The sequence below is a fragment of the Hyperolius riggenbachi genome, chromosome 2, assembly GCF_040937935.1.
Source record: "Hyperolius riggenbachi isolate aHypRig1 chromosome 2, aHypRig1.pri, whole genome shotgun sequence".
In the NCBI taxonomy this organism is placed as follows: domain Eukaryota; kingdom Metazoa; phylum Chordata; class Amphibia; order Anura; family Hyperoliidae; genus Hyperolius; species Hyperolius riggenbachi.
The window spans coordinates 260,971,307-260,990,933 of record NC_090647.1 but is presented as its reverse complement, the minus strand read 5'-3'; positions in this window follow the sequence as shown (position 1 = coordinate 260,990,933).

Sequence of the window (19,627 nt, the reverse complement as noted above, 5' to 3'; positions counted from 1 at the left end):
GGTCATTTGCCAGAAGCTTGACAAATGGAATAAAATGAAAGATGCTCCGGAAAATGCACCAGTCCATGATCCTAGAAAACACCCAATGACAGATGCCATAAGGACCGGTGAACCAGGTTTTATTCTGGGAGACGCCGGCCCGGCGATTGAGGGTGTAACACAATGTCCTCCTCAAATGACATCTGGGATTACCACTGACAGTCTGGGCTTAGGCCCATTATTGCAGTGGGAACCCACGGATGAGGAGATGGTGACCCTTTTGAATGAGCTTTGGGAGGAAGGAGGGGGAATGGACTGGTTTAATGCCCCGACTGCAGCGGTACTTACTCTGGGGGAAACCCAGTTATTCAGAGCATGCAGATCGGTACAACCCTTCCCAGCTGATCCAGGGTCTAGTGTGGATTACTTCTTTGATGCAGTGTTGAAGGATATTAAAGCCCAGATTTATGAACAAGCCGTCCCCAACTTGAGCACCCGGGAGAAAAAGGCCTTGGACTGGTTGAGGAGGAATGATAGGTTGATCATAAGGAATGCGGACAAGGGTGGTAACCTAGTCATAATGTCAGTTAAACAGTATAAAGTAGAGGCCGAGAGGCAATTAAAGGACAGGGACACCTATTGTCCGCTGCCCTGTGATCCAACCGACCGATACCAGTCGGGCCTTAAAGCACTGTTGAACGAGGGCGCCGCAAAGGGGCTCATTTCAAGAAAGTTGGCAGGAGATCTTGTTCCGGTGAATCCCAGACGACCGGTCTGGTACCACATCCCTAAAATTCACAAGTCCATGACCGCACCGCCGGGGCATCCCATAGTTTCAGGCTGTGGGTCGCTTACCGAGAGACTGTCCAGATACCTGGACCATCTCCTCCGCCCTCTCATGGCAGGGGTGCCCTCTTATCTGAGGGACACCCTAGAGGTGTTGCAAATGGTGGAGCGCGCCACTTGGGTCCCAGGCGACAGACTGGCCACTATTGACGTGGTCAGTCTGTATAGCAGGATTCCCCAAGACCTGGGGGTACAGGCCGTCAGGAGATTCTTACAACGTACCAATAAGGATGACGAATATATTGAATTTATTTGTGAATGCTTACACTTTGTGTTGACACACAATGCATTCATGTTTGACGGTTGTTGGTACCAGCAGGTTGCGGGGACGGCTATGGGGACCCCAGTGGCGTGCTCCTTTGCAAACCTCTTTTTGGGGGCGTGGGAGGAGTCTGCTGTGCACTCGGATTTAAATCCGTTCCGGGTGCACATCAGACAGTGGTCCAGGTATGTGGACGACGTCCTGGTGGTGTGGTCTGGCACTCAGTCAGCGTTCGAGGACTTCGTAAAGTACTTAAATAACAACCAAATAAATATGCAATTCACATCGGAAATGATAGGGGAGGAGGTGGTATACTTGGATCTCAGACTCAAAGTGGTGGATGGCAAATTGACCAGTGAAGGGTACCGAAAGCCGACCGCGACAAATTCCATCCTCCACGCAAAAAGTTTCCACCCAAGACATGTTGTGGAAGCGGTCCCTTACGGACAATATTTGCGTTTAAGGAGGAATAATCAGTCGCGTTTGGCTTTCGAGGAGCAGTCAAAGGAGTTGACTGCCAGATTTGCGAAGAGGGGATATGATCCTCAGCTATTGATAAAGGCAAAGAGTAAAGCTGCTGAGAAGGATAGGGCCACTCTCCTAGAAGGGAAAAGGATGCAGGAGGAGAGAGATGACAAACTGGTCTTTACATTTGACTATAGCCCAATGGCGAATAAGATCAGGGAGACGATCTTCAAGCATTGGGAATTGATTCAGCAGGACCCTGAGTTGGGGGGGAAAGTGGAAAGACACCCCAGAGTGGCGTTCAGGAGGGCCCCCACTTTGGGTAAATATTTGATGAGAAGTGAATTTGTGTCACCTAAACCATCTACCTGGCTCAATCAGTGTGCCCTGAAAGGCAATTATAGATGTGGGTATTGTAAATATTGTCCCAAAATAATCCCTCAGAAGGGCATTTACGTGGGAGGAGTCAAATTCCGAATGAAAGGGCTCTATACGTGTCAAACTGATCACGTGGTTTATGTGTTGTTCTGCCCCTGCAAACGATACTATATAGGACAAACTACAAGGCCCGTCAAGAAACGGTTTGGGGAACACATTAGTGTGATTAAAGCTGGGAAGAGTTGTACCAGATTGGTCTCCCATATGAGGGAAGAACACAGGGGTGAAACCCATGGTCTGAGGTTCGCTATCTTAGAGAGAGTGGAGACCCCCAGAAGAGGGGGGGATAGGGAGAAATTGCTTCTCAGAAGGGAGACATGTGCAATATTGCGGACTGAGGCAATGGGACCCGCAGGTCTTAATGATAAAATAGAACTAGCATGCATGCTGGATCCTTGATGGTTGATGATGCCTGATGCTATGATATAGTGGTTATCTTGATGAAATTGAGGTGATGTGTAATATGTTGCTTCTTGTATTTGTAAAGTTAATTTAAGTGGAGGTGGGTTGGAGGTGGACTCTAAATGTTACATGCCCGTCCCACAATGTGAGTAATCCTGATAAAGTTTAACACGGGTTTTCGCCTGTTGCTTCTTTCTCTGATAGTTAGTTTATGCCATTACCTTTAACATACGTGAGCCAAGACCTCACGTGTGTTATGTATACCCCAATGGGCTTGTGCAGTAGCTTATACAGCCTTGCTGGCTGCAGTTGGGTCTGAAAATCCCCAGGTAGTACGTGTTTTTAATGAGTAATGTGGTTTTCTTTTCACATGTCACAGATGCACGTTTCTAAATGAGTTGTCTGCGGGGCAGTGTTCCGCCCCACGTCTGGGAGTATATGAGGGTGGATTACCCTTCATACGCCCGTGTGCCTTGCTCAAAATTTATGCTGGGCACCTCATGCCGGCGCTTGGGGAATGAATGTTGCGGCTTGATTAGCCGCTTATTGGTGGAGAGGCTTGGTGTGGGATGCCCCCTCCCCTCTCCGCCTCCCGCTGGCGCTGACATCAGGGTAGGGCACTCCCTCTGGTGGGGCGGCATGCGTCCCGTATCTAGGCAACCTTTTTCTAGTCTTCACATTGGCGGACGCGACACCCGGAAGAGGCGGGGTGTATCCCCGCATATACCGGATGTTCGCGGACCGCCTCAGTTAATGGAGCGCAGCGTGACCAAGCGTCTGTAAGGACGCGGAACGGCCGTCGCAAGCCCCAACTGATGCCCGACACCCCCACCTCCAACTCACCACCACCAACATGGAGCCAATAAGTGTATGCACCTGTGGTATGTAACCCACGCTTTGATGGAAGTCTTGCAACATAGCAATAAAACCATAGACGGAAGGTGCCCGGATATTCTCTTCTTTTTCTTCCTCAATCCAGTCGTGACCTCTTCCTTCGTTAGTTGGATCCGATGAGCACACGTCTCAGCAAGTTTCAAGGGTTGCTGGAGGAATGGTGAGAGACCATTTGTTCACTTTAGTATTGTTCTCCTACGCTAAACTTCATCTGTATATGCTACATTTACATGCACATATGGGGAGTGCCACTTTGCAAATCCTTTTTCTACATTGAAAACAGTCGTTACTCTTTTTTCTACATTAAAGTTGAGCACCCTCAGCATGACCTCCCAGTCCAATGAGGTAATTGGGAAAGCTGATGAATTTAGTAGTAGTGATGATGATATAGATTCAATCGATATTGACACACTACTATGTGTAGGCGACAAGGTGGCGGTTGGTAGGGAGGATCTCAAAAATGTCTTCTCCAACACAGCAGCCTCAACTGAGGCGAACAAGGAGGTGGGGGCTCGGGTTTTGGAGACTAAACTGGGGAGACTCAGCGAGCAGGAAACAAAGCTGTTCTGGACTGTTACTACCTTGAAGAGGTATAAGGAAGATGGCATAGTAGCCAGAGGCTTTAGACGGTATTGGGAACCATCCGAATACCGTGAGGATAAACAATTTGTTGAGGAATGGACGGAGGCGCATTTGGGTCTCGCAAGGAAATTGCAGAATATCGTTCTAGCACGTACCACCCTAGAGTACAATAAGACTTCAGCAGAATTAAGTGACGTAAAGTCAAAATATGAGATCTCTGTCACTAAGGAAAAATTCACAGCGGTAACCTCCAAAATAGAGGATAGGATAATTAAGATCCAGGATGAAATTAAGACAAGAAAGTTGAAGAAATTCTTCCGTGACAAGGAGGACTTTGATAAAGGCAAGATCTTTAATTGGAACCCTGCTCCCTTCCCGAGGAACCCGAAAGGTCGGGGATATTGGACCACTGATTCGGGATCGGATAGTGACCAAGACCAGGGGAAGCATCCCCTCAGAAAAACCCAGAGGAAAAGACCGACTAAAAAGAACCCAAAGACCCCTAAGAGAGACGAGAAAAAAGACCCCCCGGAATCAACATGTGCAGAGGCAGCGGGCCCTTTAGATCTAGGGTCCGACGAGGAAGGGGAAGTACGCGGAGGGGGCTCATCAAAGACTGTCCATTGGGAGGGGATCAAAGATGTCAAGCAACTCAAGAAGAAATGGAAGGCCACTGCCTAATGGGAGACAAGAGGCAGGACTCACTGCAAGTGGTGAACATCTCTGGGGAACCGATTCCTGATGCCTGTATATCCCTTTTGAGCCGGGGACTAAATTTTTGCCCGACGCAGGAGTTTGATATTGTGTCCTTTACCATTGACCTTTATAAATCGGCCCGCAAATTGGTCATTTGCCAGAAGCTTGACAAATGGAATAAAATGAAAGATGCTCCGGAAAATGCACCAGTCCATGATCCTAGGAAACACCCAATGGCAGATGCCATAAGGACCGGTGAACCAGGTTTTATTCTGGGAGACGCCGGCCCGGCGATTGAGGGTGTAACACAATGTCCTCCTCAAATGACAGTCCGGGCTTAGGCCCATTATTGCAGTGGGAACCCACGGATGAGGAGATGGTGACCCTTTTGAATGAGCTTTGGGAGGAAGGAGGGGGAATGGACTGGTTTAATGCCCCGACTGCAGGGGTACTTACTCTGGGGGAAACCCAGTTATTCAGAGCATGCAGATCGGTACAACCCTTCCCAGCTGATCCAGGGTCTAGTGTGGATTACTTCTTTGATGCAGTGTTGAAGGATATTAAAGCCCAGATTTATGAACAAGCCGTCCCCAACTTGAGCACCCGGGAGAAAAAGGCCTTGGACTGGTTGAGGAGGAATGATAGGTTGATCATAAGGAATGCGGACAAGGGTGGTAACCTAGTCATAATGTCAGTTAAACAGTATAAAGTAGAGGCCGAGAGGCAATTAAAGGACAGGGACACCTATTGTCCGCTGCCCTGTGATCCAACCGACCGATACCAGTCGGGCCTTAAAGCACTGTTGAACGAGGGTGCCGCAAAGGGGCTCATTTCAAGAAAGTTGGCAGGAGATCTTGTTCCGGTGAATCCCAGACGACCGGTCTGGTACCACATCCCTAAAATTCACAAGTCCATGACCGCACCGCCGGGGCGTCCCATAGTTTCAGGCTGTGGGTCGCTTACCGAGAGACTGTCCAGATACCTGGAGCATCTCCTCCGCCCTCTCATGGCAGGGGTGCCCTCTTATCTGAGGGACACCCTAGAGGTGTTGCAAATGGTGGAGCGCGCCACTTGGGTCCCAGGCGACAGACTGGCCACTATTGACGTGGTCAGTCTGTATAGCAGGATTCCCCAAGACCTGGGGGTACAGGCCGTCAGGAGATTCTTACAACGTACCAATAAGGATGACGAATATATTGAATTTATTTGTGAATGCTTACACTTTGTGTTGACACACAATGCATTCATGTTTGACGGTCGTTGGTACCAGCAGGTTGCGGGGACGGCTATGGGGACCCCAGTGGCGTGCTCCTTTGCAAACCTCTTTTTAGGGGCGTGGGAGGAGTCTGCTGTGCACTCGGATTTAAATCCGTTCCGGGTGCACATCAGACAGTGGTCCAGGTATGTGGACGACGTCCTGGTGGTGTGGTCTGGCACTCAGTCAGCGTTCGAGGACTTCGTAAAGTACTTAAATAACAACCAAATAAATATGCAATTCACATCGGAAATGATAGGGGAGGAGGTGGTATACTTGGATCTCAGACTCAAAGTGGTGGATGGCAAATTGACCAGTGAAGGGTACCGAAAGCCGACCGCGACAAATTCCATCCTCCACGCAAAAAGTTTCCACCCAAGACATGTTGTGGAAGCGGTCCCTTACGGACAATATTTGCGTTTAAGGAGGAATAATCAGTCGCGTTTGGCTTTCGAGGAGCAGTCAAAGGAGTTGACTGCCAGATTTGCGAAGAGGGGATATGATCCTCAGCTATTGATAAAGGCAAAGAGTAAAGCTGCTGAGAAGGATAGGGCCACTCTCCTAGAAGGGAAAAGGATGCAGGAGGAGAGAGATGACAAACTGGTCTTTACATTTGACTATAGCCCAATGGCGAATAAGATCAGGGAGACGATCTTCAAGCATTGGGAATTGATTCAGCAGGACCCTGAGTTGGGGGGGAAAGTGGAAAGACACCCCAGAGTGGCGTTCAGGAGGGCCCCCACTTTGGGTAAATATTTGATGAGAAGTGAATTTGTGTCACCTAAACCATCTACCTGGCTCAATCAGTGTGCCCTGAAAGGCAATTATAGATGTGGGTATTGTAAATATTGTCCCAAAATAATCCCTCAGAAGGGCATTTACGTGGGAGGAGTCAAATTCCGAATGAAAGGGCTCTATACGTGTCAAACTGATCACGTGGTTTATGTGTTGTTCTGCCCCTGCAAACGATACTATATAGGACAAACTACAAGGCCCGTCAAGAAACGGTTTGGGGAACACATTAGTGTGATTAAAGCTGGGAAGAGTTGTACCAGATTGGTCTCCCATATGAGGGAAGAACACAGGGGTGAAACCCATGGTCTGAGGTTCGCTATCTTAGAGAGAGTGGAGACCCCCAGAAGAGGGGGGGATAGGGAGAAATTGCTTCTCAGAAGGGAGACATGTGCAATATTGCGGACTGAGGCAATGGGACCCGCAGGTCTTAATGATAAAATAGAACTAGCATGCATGCTGGATCCTTGATGGTTGATGATGCCTGATGCTATGATATAGTGGTTATCTTGATGAAATTGAGGTGATGTGTAATATGTTGCTTCTTGTATTTGTAAAGTTAATTTAAGTGGAGGTGGGTTGGAGGTGGACTCTAAATGTTACATGCCCGTCCCACAATGTGAGTAATCCTGATAAAGTTTAACACGGGTTTTCGCCTGTTGCTTCTTTCTCTGATAGTTAGTTTATGCCATTACCTTTAACATACGTGAGCCAAGACCTCACGTGTGTTATGTATACCCCAATGGGCTTGTGCAGTAGCTTATACAGCCTTGCTGGCTGCAGTTGGGTCTGAAAATCCCCAGGTAGTACGTGTTTTTAATGAGTAATGTGGTTTTCTTTTCACATGTCACAGATGCACGTTTCTAAATGAGTTGTCTGCGGGGCAGTGTTCCGCCCCACGTCTGGGAGTATATGAGGGTGGATTACCCTTCATACGCCCGTGTGCCTTGCTCAAAATTTATGCTGGGCACCTCATGCCGGCGCTTGGGGAATGAATGTTGCGGCTTGATTAGCCGCTTATTGGTGGAGAGGCTTGGTGTGGGATGCCCCCTCCCCTCTCCGCCTCCCGCTGGCGCTGACATCAGGGTAGGGCACTCCCTCTGGTGGGGCGGCATGCGTCCCGTATCTAGGCAACCTTTTTCTAGTCTTCACATTGGCGGACGCGACACCCGGAAGAGGCGGGGTGTATCCCCGCATATACCGGATGTTCGCGGACCGCCTCAGTTAATGGAGCGCAGCGTGACCAAGCGTCTGTAAGGACGCGGAACGGCCGTCGCAAGCCCCAACTGATGCCCGACACCCCCACCTCCAACTCACCACCACCAACATGGAGCCAATAAGTGTATGCACCTGTGGTATGTAACCCACGCTTTGATGGAAGTCTTGCAACATAGCAATAAAACCATAGACGGAAGGTGCCCGGATATTCTCTTCTTTTTCTTCCTCAATCCAGTCGTGACCTCTTCCTTCGTTAGTTGGATCCGATGAGCACACGTCTCAGCAAGTTTCAAGGGTTGCTGGAGGAATGGTGAGAGACCATTTGTTCACTTTAGTATTGTTCTCCTACGCTAAACTTCATCTGTATATGCTACATTTACATGCACATATGGGGAGTGCCACTTTGCAAATCCTTTTTCTACATTGAAAACAGTCGTTACTCTTTTTTCTACATTAAAGTTGAGCACCCTCAGCATGACCTCCCAGTCCAATGAGGTAATTGGGAAAGCTGATGAATTTAGTAGTAGTGATGATGATATAGATTCAATCGATATTGACACACTACTATGTGTAGGCGACAAGGTGGCGGTTGGTAGGGAGGATCTCAAAAATGTCTTCTCCAACACAGCAGCCTCAACTGAGGCGAACAAGGAGGTGGGGGCTCGGGTTTTGGAGACTAAACTGGGGAGACTCAGCGAGCAGGAAACAAAGCTGTTCTGGACTGTTACTACCTTGAAGAGGTATAAGGAAGATGGCATAGTAGCCAGAGGCTTTAGACGGTATTGGGAACCATCCGAATACCGTGAGGATAAACAATTTGTTGAGGAATGGACGGAGGCGCATTTGGGTCTCGCAAGGAAATTGCAGAATATCGTTCTAGCACGTACCACCCTAGAGTACAATAAGACTTCAGCAGAATTAAGTGACGTAAAGTCAAAATATGAGATCTCTGTCACTAAGGAAAAATTCACAGCGGTAACCTCCAAAATAGAGGATAGGATAATTAAGATCCAGGATGAAATTAAGACAAGAAAGTTGAAGAAATTCTTCCGTGACAAGGAGGACTTTGATAAAGGCAAGATCTTTAATTGGAACCCTGCTCCCTTCCCGAGGAACCCGAAAGGTCGGGGATATTGGACCACTGATTCGGGATCGGATAGTGACCAAGACCAGGGGAAGCATCCCCTCAGAAAAACCCAGAGGAAAAGACCGACTAAAAAGAACCCAAAGACCCCTAAGAGAGACGAGAAAAAAGACCCCCCGGAATCAACATGTGCAGAGGCAGCGGGCCCTTTAGATCTAGGGTCCGACGAGGAAGGGGAAGTACGCGGAGGGGGCTCATCAAAGACTGTCCATTGGGAGGGGATCAAAGATGTCAAGCAACTCAAGAAGAAATGGAAGGCCACTGCCTAATGGGAGACAAGAGGCAGGACTCACTGCAAGTGGTGAACATCTCTGGGGAACCGATTCCTGATGCCTGTATATCCCTTTTGAGCCGGGGACTAAATTTTTGCCCGACGCAGGAGTTTGATATTGTGTCCTTTACCATTGACCTTTATAAATCGGCCCGCAAATTGGTCATTTGCCAGAAGCTTGACAAATGGAATAAAATGAAAGATGCTCCGGAAAATGCACCAGTCCATGATCCTAGGAAACACCCAATGGCAGATGCCATAAGGACCGGTGAACCAGGTTTTATTCTGGGAGACGCCGGCCCGGCGATTGAGGGTGTAACACAATGTCCTCCTCAAATGACAGTCCGGGCTTAGGCCCATTATTGCAGTGGGAACCCACGGATGAGGAGATGGTGACCCTTTTGAATGAGCTTTGGGAGGAAGGAGGGGGAATGGACTGGTTTAATGCCCCGACTGCAGGGGTACTTACTCTGGGGGAAACCCAGTTATTCAGAGCATGCAGATCGGTACAACCCTTCCCAGCTGATCCAGGGTCTAGTGTGGATTACTTCTTTGATGCAGTGTTGAAGGATATTAAAGCCCAGATTTATGAACAAGCCGTCCCCAACTTGAGCACCCGGGAGAAAAAGGCCTTGGACTGGTTGAGGAGGAATGATAGGTTGATCATAAGGAATGCGGACAAGGGTGGTAACCTAGTCATAATGTCAGTTAAACAGTATAAAGTAGAGGCCGAGAGGCAATTAAAGGACAGGGACACCTATTGTCCGCTGCCCTGTGATCCAACCGACCGATACCAGTCGGGCCTTAAAGCACTGTTGAACGAGGGTGCCGCAAAGGGGCTCATTTCAAGAAAGTTGGCAGGAGATCTTGTTCCGGTGAATCCCAGACGACCGGTCTGGTACCACATCCCTAAAATTCACAAGTCCATGACCGCACCGCCGGGGCGTCCCATAGTTTCAGGCTGTGGGTCGCTTACCGAGAGACTGTCCAGATACCTGGACCATCTCCTCCGCCCTCTCATGGCAGGGGTGCCCTCTTATCTGAGGGACACCCTAGAGGTGTTGCAAATGGTGGAGCGCGCCACTTGGGTCCCAGGCGACAGACTGGCCACTATTGACGTGGTCAGTCTGTATAGCAGGATTCCCCAAGACCTGGGGGTACAGGCCGTCAGGAGATTCTTACAACGTACCAATAAGGATGACGAATATATTGAATTTATTTGTGAATGCTTACACTTTGTGTTGACACACAATGCATTCATGTTTGACGGTCGTTGGTACCAGCAGGTTGCGGGGACGGCTATGGGGACCCCAGTGGCGTGCTCCTTTGCAAACCTCTTTTTAGGGGCGTGGGAGGAGTCTGCTGTGCACTCGGATTTAAATCCGTTCCGGGTGCACATCAGACAGTGGTCCAGGTATGTGGACGACGTCCTGGTGGTGTGGTCTGGCACTCAGTCAGCGTTCGAGGACTTCGTAAAGTACTTAAATAACAACCAAATAAATATGCAATTCACATCGGAAATGATAGGGGAGGAGGTGGTATACTTGGATCTCAGACTCAAAGTGGTGGATGGCAAATTGACCAGTGAAGGGTACCGAAAGCCGACCGCGACAAATTCCATCCTCCACGCAAAAAGTTTCCACCCAAGACATGTTGTGGAAGCGGTCCCTTACGGACAATATTTGCGTTTAAGGAGGAATAATCAGTCGCGTTTGGCTTTCGAGGAGCAGTCAAAGGAGTTGACTGCCAGATTTGCGAAGAGGGGATATGATCCTCAGCTATTGATAAAGGCAAAGAGTAAAGCTGCTGAGAAGGATAGGGCCACTCTCCTAGAAGGGAAAAGGATGCAGGAGGAGAGAGATGACAAACTGGTCTTTACATTTGACTATAGCCCAATGGCGAATAAGATCAGGGAGACGATCTTCAAGCATTGGGAATTGATTCAGCAGGACCCTGAGTTGGGGGGGAAAATGGAAAGACACCCCAGAGTGGCGTTCAGGAGGGCCCCCACTTTGGGTAAATATTTGATGAGAAGTGAATTTGTGTCACCTAAACCATCTACCTGGCTCAATCAGTGTGCCCTGAAAGGCAATTATAGATGTGGGTATTGTAAATATTGTCCCAAAATAATCCCTCAGAAGGACATTTACGTGGGAGGAGTCAAATTCCGAATGAAAGGGCTCTATACGTGTCAAACTGATCACGTGGTTTATGTGTTGTTCTGCCCCTGCAAACGATACTATATAGGACAAACTACAAGGCCCGTCAAGAAACGGTTTGGGGAACACATTAGTGTGATTAAAGCTGGGAAGAGTTGTACCAGATTGGTCTCCCATATGAGGGAAGAACACAGGGGTGAAACCCATGGTCTGAGGTTCGCTATCTTAGAGAGAGTGGAGACCCCCAGAAGAGGGGGGGATAGGGAGAAATTGCTTCTCAGAAGGGAGACATGTGCAATATTGCGGACTGAGGCAATGGGACCCGCAGGTCTTAATGATAAAATAGAACTAGCATGCATGCTGGATCCTTGATGGTTGATGATGCCTGATGCTATGATATATTGGTTATCTTGATGAAATTGAGATGATGTGTAATATGTTGCTTCTTGTATTTGTAAAGTTAATTTAAGTGGAGGTGGGTTGGAGGTGGACTCTAAATGTTACATGCCCGTCCCACAATGTGAGTAATCCTGATAAAGTTTAACACGGGTTTTCGCCTGTTGCTTCTTTCTCTGATAGTTAGTTTATGCCATTACCTTTAACATACGTGAGCCAAGACCTCACGTGTGTTATGTATACCCCAATGGGCTTGTGCAGTAGCTTATACAGCCTTGCTGGCTGCAGTTGGGTCTGAAAATCCCCAGGTAGTACGTGTTTTTAATGAGTAATGTGGTTTTCTTTTCACATGTCACAGATGCACGTTTCTAAATGAGTTGTCTGCGGGGCAGTGTTCCGCCCCACGTCTGGGAGTATATGAGGGTGGATTACCCTTCATACGCCCGTGTGCCTTGCTCAAAATTTATGCTGGGCACCTCATGCCGGCGCTTGGGGAATGAATGTTGCGGCTTGATTAGCCGCTTATTGGTGGAGAGGCTTGGTGTGGGATGCCCCCTCCCCTCTCCGCCTCCCGCTGGCGCTGACATCAGGGTAGGGCACTCCCTCTGGTGGGGCGGCATGCGTCCCGTATCTAGGCAACCTTTTTCTAGTCTTCACATTGGCGGACGCGACACCCGGAAGAGGCGGGGTGTATCCCCGCATATACCGGATGTTCGCGGACCGCCTCAGTTAATGGAGCGCAGCGTGACCAAGCGTCTGTAAGGACGCGAAACGGCCGTCGCAAGCCCCAACTGATGCCCGACACCCCCACCTCCAACTCACCACCACCAACATGGAGCCAATAAGTGTATGCACCTGTGGTATGTAACCCACGCTTTGATGGAAGTCTTGCAACATAGCAATAAAACCATAGACGGAAGGTGCCCGGATATTCTCTTCTTTTTCTTCCTCAATCCAGTTTTAGACTTTAAAATCAGATCTGACAAGACTAGCTGCATGCTTGTTTCTGGTGTTATTCAGACACTACTGCAGAGAAATAGACCAGCAGGGCTGCCAGGCAACTGGTATTGATTAAAAGGAAATAAATATGGCAGCCTCCGTATACCTCTTACTTCAGTTCCCTTTTAAGTTGTAAGCTCACAAGTGCAGTGCTCTCCCTTCTATTGTTTTTTTTTTTTTTTTCTTAATTGCTTTATGTATGACTTGACAATCCATTAGCCATTGCCACAATTGTTTCCTACCAATCTTTAAAATATGTATCTATGTTTGTATACTTTTTTCAGCAACAGTGGTAAAGATGGTGATACTATATAAATCAATAAAAATAAGAATAAATTCATAACACGTTTAACATGCTATGGCAGGTAAAATTGCTGCACAGACACCATGAATGGCACTTTTACTGGTAAAACTGATGTAACGAGCGCATACTAGTATCATACGCATTGCACTATTTGTAGAAGTTCTAGTGTTGGGCGAACAGTGTTCGCCACTGTTCGGGTTCTGCAGAACATCACCCTGTTCGGGTGATGTTTGAGTTCGGCCGAACACCTGATGGTGTTCGGCCAAACCGTTCGGCCACATGGCCGAACTAAGAGCGCATGGCCGAACGTTCCCCGAACGTTCGGCTAGCGCTGTGATTGGCCGAACGGGTCACGTGGTTCGGACCCGAACGCGCTCTGATTGGCCGAACTGTCACGTGGTTCGGGTAAATAAATACCCGAACCACGTCATATTTCCGCCATTTGTCTGTGGGTTTAGCTTTGGGTAGGCAGGCAGGGTAGTTCGCGCTCCAGCCACGCTAGCCAGGGTCCCCCCAGTCATTGTGTCGCTGCTGGGAATAGTAGTACACCACTCGCTCAGCATTCTGTTTACTGCCACTCTGTGTACCTCGCTCAGCCACACTATATAGCATTCTGTTTACTGTTCTGTGTCTGCTGGGAATAGTAGTACACCGCTCGCTCAGCCACACTATATAGCATTCTGTTTACTGCCACTCTGTGTACCTCGCTCAGCCACACTATATAGCATTCTGTTTACTGTTCTGTGTCTGCTGGGAATAGTAGTACACCGCTCGCTCAGCCACACTATATAGCATTCTGTTTACTGCCACTCTGTGTACCTCGCTCAGCCACACTATATAGCATTCTGTTTACTGTTCTGTGTCTGCTGGGAATAGTAGTACACCGCTCGCTCAGCCACACTATATAGCATTCTGTTTACTGCCACTCTGTGTCTGCTGGGAATAGTAGTACACCGCTCACCCGCCACTGTATAGCATTGTGCTCTGTGTCGCTGCTGGGAATAGTGGTACACCGCTCACCCGCCACTGTATAGCATTGTGCTCTGTGTCGCTGCTGGGAATAGTGGTACACCGCTCACCCGCCACTGTATAGCATTGTGCTCTGTGTCGCTGCTGGGAATAGTGGTACACCGCTCAGCCACACTATATAGCATTCTGTTTACTGTTCTGTGTCTGCTGGGAATAGTAGTACACCGCTCGCTCAGCCACACTATATAGCATTCTGTTTACTGCCACTCTGTGTACCTCGCTCAGCCACACGATATAGCATTCTGTTTACTGCCACTCTGTGTCTTCTGGGAATAGTAGTACACCGTTCACCCGCCACTGTATAGCATTGTGCTCTGTGTCGCTGCTGGGAATAGTGGTACACCGCTCACCCGCCATTGTATAGCATTGTGCTCTGTGTCGCTGCTGGGAATAGTGGTACACCGCTCACCTGCCACTGTATAGCATTGTGCTGTGTGTCGCTGCTGGGAATAGTGGTACACCGCTCAGCCACACTATATAGCATTCTGTTTACTGTTCTGTGTCTGCTGGGAATAGTAGTACACCGCTCGCTCAGCCACACTATATAGCATTCTGTTTACTGCCACTCTGTGTACCTCGCTCAGCCACACGATATAGCATTCTGTTTACTGCCACTCTGTGTCTTCTGGGAATAGTAGTACACTGCTCACCCGCCACTGTATAGCATTGTGCTCTGTGTCGCTGCTGGGAATAGTGGTACACCGCTCACCCGCCATTGTATAGCATTGTGCTCTGTGTCGCTGCTGGGAATAGTGGTACACCGCTCACCCGCCACTGTATAGCATTGTGCTGTGTGTCGCTGCTGGGAATAGTAGTACACCGCTCGCTCAGCCACACTATATAGCATTCTGTTTACTGCCACTCTGTGTACCTCGCTCAGCCACACTATATAGCATTCTGTTTACTGCCACTCTGTGTCTTCTGGGAATAGTAGTACACCGCTCACCCGCCACTGTATAGCATTGTGCTCTGTGTCGCTGCTGGGAATAGTGGTACACCGCTCACCCGCCACTGTATAGCATTGTGCTCTGTGTCGCTGCTGGGAATAGTGGTACTGTATAGCATTTTTGTACTGCCACTGTACTGCTGCCAGTCAGCGTGTACTGTAAGGATAAGTGAAATGAGGAAGAAATCCGGTGAAAGAGGGAGGATCAAGGGAAGAGGTGTTTCCCCTGACCGTTCACGTACAGGCCACAGGGGAGCACCCAAGAAAACCCACTCAATACCGCCCATGTTGTCCAGGACAACAACCCTCACAAATCCAAAAGAACAGGACCAGATAATTACTTGGATGACGTCTCAAGCGTCCAGCAGTGGGTTAAGCAGCACCAGCACATCACGCACGAGGTCCGAGTCCTCAGCCAGTTACAAGGAGCCAGTGGGCACAAAGCTGACACAACCGGCAGCGACACCACGCACACAACTGCCAGATAACCAGTCCGATGAATTACCTCAGGACACAATGGGGTATTCGCAGGAGCTATTCCCAGCCCAACAAACTTCCACCTTTCAAAGGTCAATGGAGGAACAGCCAGAAATGTTGTGCCCGGATTCACAACCATTAACTGTGGGAAATGCACCGCGCACTGAAATACAAGGCGAGTCCGAGGAGGACTCGGAAACCCAAATCCCAGAGCAAGTTGGGCAGGAGGGGTTGCAATTGCAGGAGGTCGGCCGACAAGATCTGGAAGACGACGTTGGAGTGAGCTGCGCAGAGGTTGTTCTGGGGAGCTCTACTCCACGGCGGCGGCCCCCCACAATGACATATGATGAGTATGAGGAGATGGAAGAGGAGGGTATGGACAATGTGGACAGAGACCCAGATTTTGTTTGTGAACGAGAACATCGCCGTCATAGCAGCAGCACAGATGAGTCTGTTGAAGAACCCACTGCTGCACGAGTTCGCCTTGTGCCACAAGGTAGGCGGCGCGCAATTTCAGGCACCACAAGCGTGGAAGTTCAAGTGAGAGGCAAAAGAGGAGCAAACAGAAATCGCCAGCAAGGCAGGTGCTCCAAAGTCTGGGCTTTCTTTGAAGACTGCACTGAGGATGTTACCATGGCGATTTGCAAGGTGTGCAAGACCCACCTGAGCAGGGGGAAAAGTATTAACAACCTCTCCACCACCAGCATGAGCCGCCACATGCTATCCAAACATCCCACTCTTTGGGCAAACATGGCAGGACAGGGTACCAGCAACACTGCCTCCCTTGGGTCCACCAGACTCACCACCAGACCCGCCTCAGCAGCAGCAGTAGCCCAGCCATTGCGTGGTTCACAACATTCACAAACATCAGACGACGCTGACACTGTCACTTTCCGGAGTAGTGCTCTTGAGGTCTCCCAGTCTTCATCAAACACAACAACCAACAGCCCTTCCGTGTGCAGCGCTACGGTTCAGTTGTCTGTGTCGGAGATGTTTGAGCGCAAGAGGAAATTGCCAGCAAATGACTCCCGGGCCGTGGCGGTAACAGCCAGCATAGCCAAGCTTCTGGCCTGCGAAATGCTGCCATATCGAGTGGTGGAGACAAACAGCTTCAACGGCATGATGTCAGTGGCCATCCCACGTTACGTGGTTCCCAGCCGCTACCACTTTGCGCGCTCTGCAGTGCCTGAGTTGCATGAGCACATGGTCAGCAAAATAACCCGAAGCTTGAAGAATGCCGTTGCCTGCAAGGTTCACCTCACCACTGACACCTGGACGAGTGCGTTCGGCCAGGGTCGATACATCGCCCTTACCGCGCACTGGGTGAACCTTGTGGAGCCTGGCAGCGATTCCTCACCTGCTACGGCGCGGGTGTTGCCCACGCCGCAAACAGCTGCACCGCCGTCCCTCCCACTGGATAACAACAGCAGCATCTACCTCTCTGACTCCTTCTCCTCCAACGCATCTCAAAGCTGTACCTCATCCGGAAACGCTAACCCAGCAGCAGTAGGATCGTGGAAGCAGTGCAGCACAGCTGTTGGCATGCGTCAGCAAGCGTTGCTGAAGCTGATCTGCCTTGGGGATAAGCAGCACACAGGGGAGGAAATTTGGAAGGGAATAAAGGAACAGACGGATTTGTGGCTGGCACCGCTGGACCTGAAACCGGGCATGGTTGTGTGTGATAATGGGAGTAATCTCATTCGCGCTTTAAGGTTGGCTAAGCTGACACACATCCCTTGCCTGGTGCACGTGATGAACCTAGTAGTTCAGCGGTTCCTGAGGACATACCCAGGCGTGGCCGATCTTCTGTTGAAGGTGCGTCGAGTGGCCAAACATTGTAGAAATTCCAGTACTGCTTCGGGGGCACTCGCCAAGATGCAGGAGCGCTTCAATCTCCCCCACCATCGCTTGCTGTGTGATGTCCCTACGCGCTGGAATTCTACGCTGCACATGCTAGCCCGCTTTTGTGAGCAGAAGAGTGCAGTGGTCCAGTACATGACGGCGCAGTACCAAGGCGCATCCGGACAGCTGCCAAGCTTCTGTGGATCCGATTGGGCCAACATGTTGGACCTCTGCCAAGTCCTCCAAAATTTTGAGCAATCCACGTTGCTTGTGAGCAGTGACAACTCTTCAGTCAGCATTACCATACCACTGCTGTGTTTACTGAAGAGGTCAATGTTGAAAATCAAGGAAACAGCTGTCATGATGCAACTGGGGGAATCTGAAGGAGAAAACGATCAGCGTGATGGTACCAACATCAGGCCATCCGCCTCAGGGAACGCTGGCCCCAGCAGCTATGACGAAGAAGAGGAGGAGGAACAGCTGGAGTTGGAGCAGGAATTTCATGCCACCACTGACGAGGGCCAGAGCGGTGCACGTTGGACTTCCATAATTCAGCGCGAATGGTCAGCAGAAGCAGACCAGGAGGAAGGTGACGACTATGATGCATCACAACAACTATCACAACGCTCACAAGAGGATGATGAGGATTCTGGTAGGACTCTGGCACACATGGCTCAATTCATGCTAGACTGCATTGAACGTGACCCACGCATTGTGCGCATTTTGGACAACACCAATCACTGGGTTTATACCCTTCTGGATCCACGGTAAAAACACAATGTTCCAAAACTGCTTGAAGAAAGAGTCAGACAGGTCAAAATGGAAGAATACCAGCAGGCCCTTGTGGAGACTTTAGAGAGGAGATTGACATCCTCCCCCTCCTCTAGCCAGTTGTACGCCGACAGACTGACTTCCGCAAACCCAGGACGACCAGGAGGGCAGCAAACAACGCAAGCCGCAACTAGTGCCCAAAAGGGAATGGTATCGGCAGTGTCCTTGGAGTGGGAAAATTTTCTGACACCCATGCAGCAGCAGCCCACTGAACAGCAAGCGTGCAGATCCACCTCCAACACCGATCGCCTGGAGAAGATGGTCAAGGACTACATGTCAGATGACGTAACTGTGTCGAACAATCCATCTGCACCCTTCAACTATTGGGTATCGAAGCTAGACACCTGGCATGAACTGGCAATGTACGCAATAGAGGTGATGGCTTGCCCGGCAGCCAGCGTTATGTCGGAACGCTGTTTCAGTGCTGCCGGAGGCATCATCACAGATCGGCGTATCCGCCTCTCCACAGAAAATGCAGACCGTCTGACTCAAATTAAAATGAATCAATCCTGGATTGGAAATGACTACGCAACACTCCAGGACCCCAACCAAGTAACATGACCAATGAACATCTGGGATGGTGTAGCGTTTCCGGTCCCTGTTTATTGAACCTCTCATCTGTATTACATTTATGACTACATGGCGGCAAAAAGCATTGCTGCTATATCCGCACGCTTTTTGTCCTCATGCAAGGCCTGGGTTGTTGTGTCTCACAAAGCATGGCCTTCTCCTCCTGCGCCTTCTCCTGTTCCATCACGTGTGCTGCTGCTGGGTTAGCGTTGCCGCGTGGTCCCTGTTTATTGAACCACTTATCTTTATTACATTTATGACTGCATGGCGGTACAAAGCATGCTATCCGCACGCTTCTTGTCCTCATGCAAGGCCTGGGTTGTTGTGTCTCACAAAGCGTGGCCTTCTCCTCCTGCGCCTCCTCCTGTTCCATCACGTCTGCTGCTGCTGGGTTAGCGTTGCCGCGTGGTCCCTGTTTATTGAACCACTTATCTTTATTACATTTATGACTGCATGGCGGTACAAAGCATGCTATCCGCACGCTTCTTGTCCTCATGCAAGGCCTGGGTTGTTGTGTCTCACAAAGCGTGGCCTTCTCCTCCTGCGCCTCCTCCTGTTCCATCACGTCTGCTGCTGCTGGGTTAGCGTTGCCGCGTGGTCTCTGTTTATTGAACCACTTATCTTTATTACATTTATGACTGCATGGCGGTACAAAGCATGCTATCCGCACGCTTCTTGTCCTCATGCAAGGCCTGGGTTGTTGTGTCTCACAAAGCGTGGCCTTCTCCTCCTGCGCCTCCTCCTGTTCCATCACGTCTGCTGCTGCTGGGTTAGCGTTGCCGCGTGGTCCCTGTTTATTGAACCACTTATCTTTATTACATTTATGACTG